At 50.2% G+C, this 5,089-nt stretch overlaps 1 long non-coding RNA gene across 1 annotated transcript; it reads left to right on the forward strand.

Annotated features, from left to right (window-relative positions):
• Window positions 1-606: 606 nt before the first annotated feature.
• LOC119089763 (uncharacterized) lies at window positions 607-3,957 on the forward strand. Its single transcript, XR_005093194.1, has 3 exons — window positions 607-759; window positions 2,518-2,599; window positions 3,032-3,957. It is a non-coding gene; the product is annotated as an uncharacterized LOC119089763 (long non-coding RNA).
• The last annotated feature ends 1,132 nt before the right edge of the window (window positions 3,958-5,089 follow it).

Consider the following 5,089-nt stretch of genomic DNA (forward strand, 5'->3'; position numbering starts at 1 on the left):
GCTGCACAAACGCCAGAGGCATGTCAGTCGTTAAAATATAACATTGAACACTTACGAATACGGCAGTCTGTCCGGCGCAACGTTTTGCGCCGCCACAGGCTGTGGCACGTTGCGCACGGGGACCAAATGACGCGTGGGACACGTTCACCGGAGCGTTTTTACCGGTGGCATTTCGGTTCACCTGATTGAAAATGCGTGGTGGTACTACCCCGTGTACATGAGTCAATCAAACGGACGATTTTGCGACGATTAGAAAGAAAGGCGCAGTTTCTGCTTATGTCAACGGGTTTCAGCGACGCCGCGCCATCCACACATCGTATCGTAAATTTACGATGGTGGGAGGGGAAGTTTACGATTCGCGTAGATCTCCCACAAATAACGATGCGTACCGCTGGTGGTTTTATGCATGTTTTGAGAAAAATTGCTAAGATCTGACAAAAATAAGTCACAAAATAAAACAAATTGAGATAAAAGCTTACTAAAGTTAGATAAACTCATTAATTTAGTTTTTTTACCTGAACTATTCTTGGACGAAAGTGCGTTTCGTAAATTGTGCATGTCCCCATCGCGCCTTGCGGCCGCTTTGTCCCCGCGTTTCGACTTGGCACGACGGGATAGCGGGGGCGATTTCGGGCTGCGATCGACGGCGTTTCGTGCCTTGTTTTGTCTGTGAATTAGTTTTTTGTTTTAATCCGCTTGTGTGAAGGTGTTATATCGAAGTTTCAAAACATGCGCCGTTGGACGCTGCCAGAAGAGCGGGTAATGCTGGCCATTGTTCAGGAGAAGGGGCTTCCATCGCCTATCGATGGGAGAAAAGTGCGCAACGTGCAGGGTAGTATGGTCATGTGACATACGCATGCACTCGCGCACACGATATACAACAACATCTGTGCAAGCTATTAAGCTATTGCATATTTCAGCAATAGCTTAATAGCTTGTTCGGATCTTGATAGGTACAAAACTTAAGCAGGTTAATGATCTCAGGTTTTTCCATCAACTGTGGTCGTCTAGATTCAGCGATACCATTTGGAAGGGATGTACTAACATCTTGTAGCGATATCATGATGTGGCATGTACATTAGTATGTGCTGCTTGCAACATGAGGTTGCATCTTGCAGGGTAGTTTTGGTATCTTGATGCAATTTAAACATAGTGTGCATTGCTCTTATTGTAGTAGGTTCCTTATAGTCACATTGTGAAAATGATCAAAGACCACCTTTGCTGATCTGTATTCAGGATTGCAGCTAAGCTGTATTAGTCCAAATTCATTTGTGTCATGTGAGTTGGCTCCAGGATTGGGAAACAACTGTCTGATCAGTTTAGAAATGCATCCTGGAGTCTTTTAGCAATATAATTTATTGACAATAGTCATGAGTTGTATATACAAAGCATGCCTGCACCAGAGGCAAGCCAGTCTATTGAAAAATTCACTAGCACTATCTGGCATGTTTGTAAGCTTGTGGAAACTAGCTCACATGTATTGAATGATAAGTAATATACTTTGTCTTGTATCTTGCACCCCTTGTCCTGTATCTTGCACCTTTTGGCCCAATCACTGGTGGTGCCTGTGGGAGTCTGTTCGACTTCTTGATCACAGTGCTGCTAAAGCTGTGATATATTCAAACTTTCAATGTTTGTGTTTTAACTAATTTTAGAGAATGGCTGCCTGGTGGTCTTTCCACCAGCTGCTCCTTACAGGATTTGATGTACTGTGATCATACCATGCCTGATTTTCTTGTAGTGCATGGATGGGTCGTTTGGCTTCCTGAGCTTTTCTTTGTAACTTGTTGACCGCTTTTTGGGAAAAGTAGTTTAGTTTCAAGTAGTTTTTCACTCTACTCATCAGCTCCTGGTCTTCTATCAGCAAAGGTCCCCAAATTGTATCAGCATGCTCCGCTATTGGTCTGAAGACAGTTTTTGTATAGAGGTTGTAATTTTATTGGCCCAGTTTTTTTAAATGATTAGTGACTCACCACCTTGTTACCTGTGTTGATAACCACTGTTGATTGTTGCCAAAATGGAATGCCATGAAATTGAAGAAAACAAAACCAATTGTAACTAGCAACTATCACTGCAACAAGTGAAATTAAGCACATTATTGGCAGGTGTGCCTTAGGATTGCAGAGGTATCTTGCCATATGCATAGCTTTCATGATGTAACATTGGGCCCACATGGCTAGTTTTGAATGCTGAGCTAAAGGAAGCTTACATGTGTGACACACATGGCCCATGCCATCTACATGTGCCAGGCTACAGGCTGTGACATCGCTCTGTAGGTCAAATGAAAGTCATGGTTAGGAGGATGCCCATACAAACAAAAATCTTATTTTGTTGAGTGAGGTGTTTATTCACATTGGCATATCTGAGTCCCTGGCGGAGAAGGGCTATGACCGTCTGCCTGATATGTGCAGAAACAAGCTGAAGGCCATCAGAAATAAGTGCAATAACCTTGAGAAGGGGCAGGGTTGGTCCGGACCTGGATTACAAGACATTGCCAACCAAGACCTCCTCTGGCAGCTCCTGGGAGGACGGCCAGCGGCCAACGTGGCTGCAGCGACAGTGGAATTGACCTTCGGGCAAGCGGAGGACGCATCGGACGGTTAGAGAATCAGAGCACGCGCGCCCTTATGCTCGTGTGATGTTCTTACCCCGCAAGCTAACGTGTCACGCTGTTCGGGGCCACCCTTGAAGGTCTCAACATCAAGTGCCACCCGGGAGAGCGGAGCCTACCTCTAGGAGGTTATGATATTCATCAACCCAGTGAGCCGTTTTCCGCGAACCGTGCTGGGCGCGCCTGATGGGTGAACCCCTCGGCGCATGCGCACTGCCTGACCGCAACATTTTGGGCGTATGGTGGCCACCGTGGCTGAGTTTCCATAAATTAGCCGTTTGCTGCGGTTTGTTTCGGACGGATACTTTTGTGGTGGTGGGCAGAAGAAGATCAGGTGTTTTTTATCCGGTTTGTAGCATTTTCAATCAACTGCTCATTTTATGCCTTTTGTATACCTTTTGTGTTGCACCGTGATTTCAGGGGATCCAGTCGTCACCTCCCCTGGCCAAGGGATCGCGCCCCTCCTAACACCAACGACACGTCGACCATCGCCGAAGACATGCCGTTTCTGGGGGAGGGTGACGCTGATAGCATCATCACGGAAGTGATTGATCGACCCACGTCACTGGAGTCGCTCCCAATTGCTTTCGTTCCATCGCGGCGTCGGGGTTCATCCACTGCACCCATTTCCCGTTCTTCCATATCTCTGCCCCCATCCCACCCCGGCATTTCCACATCCCGGGCTCCATCTCACCGCGGCCCGTCCACACCACATCCCGGCTCGTCCACGGCCCACCCAAATCAACCAACACCTCAGCCCACGCCCCATCCTGGCCCATCAGCGCCTCATCCCGGTCCATTCACGCCTCGCCCCGGCCCATCCACGTTTCGTCCCGGCCCATCCGAGCCTCATCCCGGTCCATACGCATCTCATCCCATTTCATCAACTGATCCGGCTCCTTCATTATCCTCATCCTCTGACTCTGGTCGCTCCTCTGAGCCAACGGGCACCCAGCCCCGCCAGTGCCACCGGACAAGACTTCAAACGCCTGTGAGCCCCTCCAGTCTGCTGGGCTGCGACGATGGTTTGAGTGGCATCCCCCGGGCCACTCAACAGCGTCAAGCCCGTCGCCGAGCCGCGTACTCCCATCGTGATAGGCTGGTGGCCTCCTTGGAAGCATTGGAACGGGGCGAACGGCAAGCCGCGAGGAGGGAGGAGGCACGCGACGCCAGGGATGTTACTTTTAAGGAGGCCCTGCTTGAGGAGATGCGGGCAGACCAGGCATTGTTGGGGGAGGCCGTGTGCGCCATCCAGGCTGTCGCCGCCACTTTCCGCCGGCCAGAGCACGAGCGCCGCCGTGGCCGGTCGCGCTCCCGCTCGCCACGCTGAGGCGTCATTTTGGTATAACCGCCATGTATTGGGCGAAGAGTAGGACGATTACAGCAGTCCATGCTTCCGAAAGTGCCATTCAGGAATACAATTTCAATCACATGTTTACAGGCTGCTTAACATGAAACGTCGAGCTAACAGTGTTGCGTTGGGGGCTGCCATCGCAGCCACGCCACAACGGCCAACAATCAACGGAGTCCTTCGACGCCGCGGGAAGCGTTGTCAGCTTAAGCTGCTCTGGCACAAAAAAAGGCAGGTTAAGACAGCCTGGCGCAAATCGCTCCTAAAGCGGCATATTATACTTATCGACTGACAAGACGCAAGCTTGCCTGTCTCAATGGGTAGTTCCTCGCCAGGTATGACCGGATAGCATCCCTCGCATCCTTTCCCTGGTCTCGTAGCACGCCGTATGCGATCGCCCGCTGGGCTGGGGATACTGGCGGGCTATTTCAATCGTGGGAAGCCAAACTTCGTGGAAAGCCTCCCGCTGCGACTCGCAAAAATTGTGCAGGATGCAACACACTGCCACAATCAGCGGCACGTGCAAAATTTCTATATTTATTCGTTTCTACAGCTTGCGCCACCTCCCCTTCAGTCGTCCGAAAGCGCACTCGATTACCTTCATGGTACACATTAAAGGGACCCCTCCTCAGCTTCTAAACGCTGCTGATTTGCCGTTAACCCTCGGAACCTGGCAGATGCGAGGGCCTGAGTATAAGGCTTCATCAGCCATGGCTGCAGCGCTGCCGGATCGCCGAGAGGACTAAGCTGCACCAGCACGCCTTCAAACTCAATTTTGCTCCACTACCATTCCTGCAAGCCATCTGCACGATCACGATCCACTGCCGACGCATACACCGCATATCTTACACAGATCACCTCTTACACCCCGATCTGCATATTGTTCCTGTTTCTTCTGATTTCTCTTTACTCCGCTCCCACATCACGTTATAAGCGATCCAGAGGCGACCGACCTACCCAGAAACAAGTCAGCTGGAACAACATGTGTTGCGTTGTGTGTTGTAGCACGGTAGCGAAATAGGAAACCCACTATTTTGATGTGGACGCTACCAGCGGCCTGTTTCCACAAGCTCATTTTGAACATTTGGACGCCGTGCTCTGCCAGGCAGTTTGATCTAGGTCAGAAC

The sequence above is a fragment of the Pollicipes pollicipes genome, unplaced genomic scaffold (assembly GCF_011947565.3).
Source record: "Pollicipes pollicipes isolate AB1234 unplaced genomic scaffold, Ppol_2.1 Scaffold_3087;HRSCAF=3621_pilon_pilon_pilon, whole genome shotgun sequence".
NCBI classification, from domain to species: domain Eukaryota; kingdom Metazoa; phylum Arthropoda; class Thecostraca; order Pollicipedomorpha; family Pollicipedidae; genus Pollicipes; species Pollicipes pollicipes.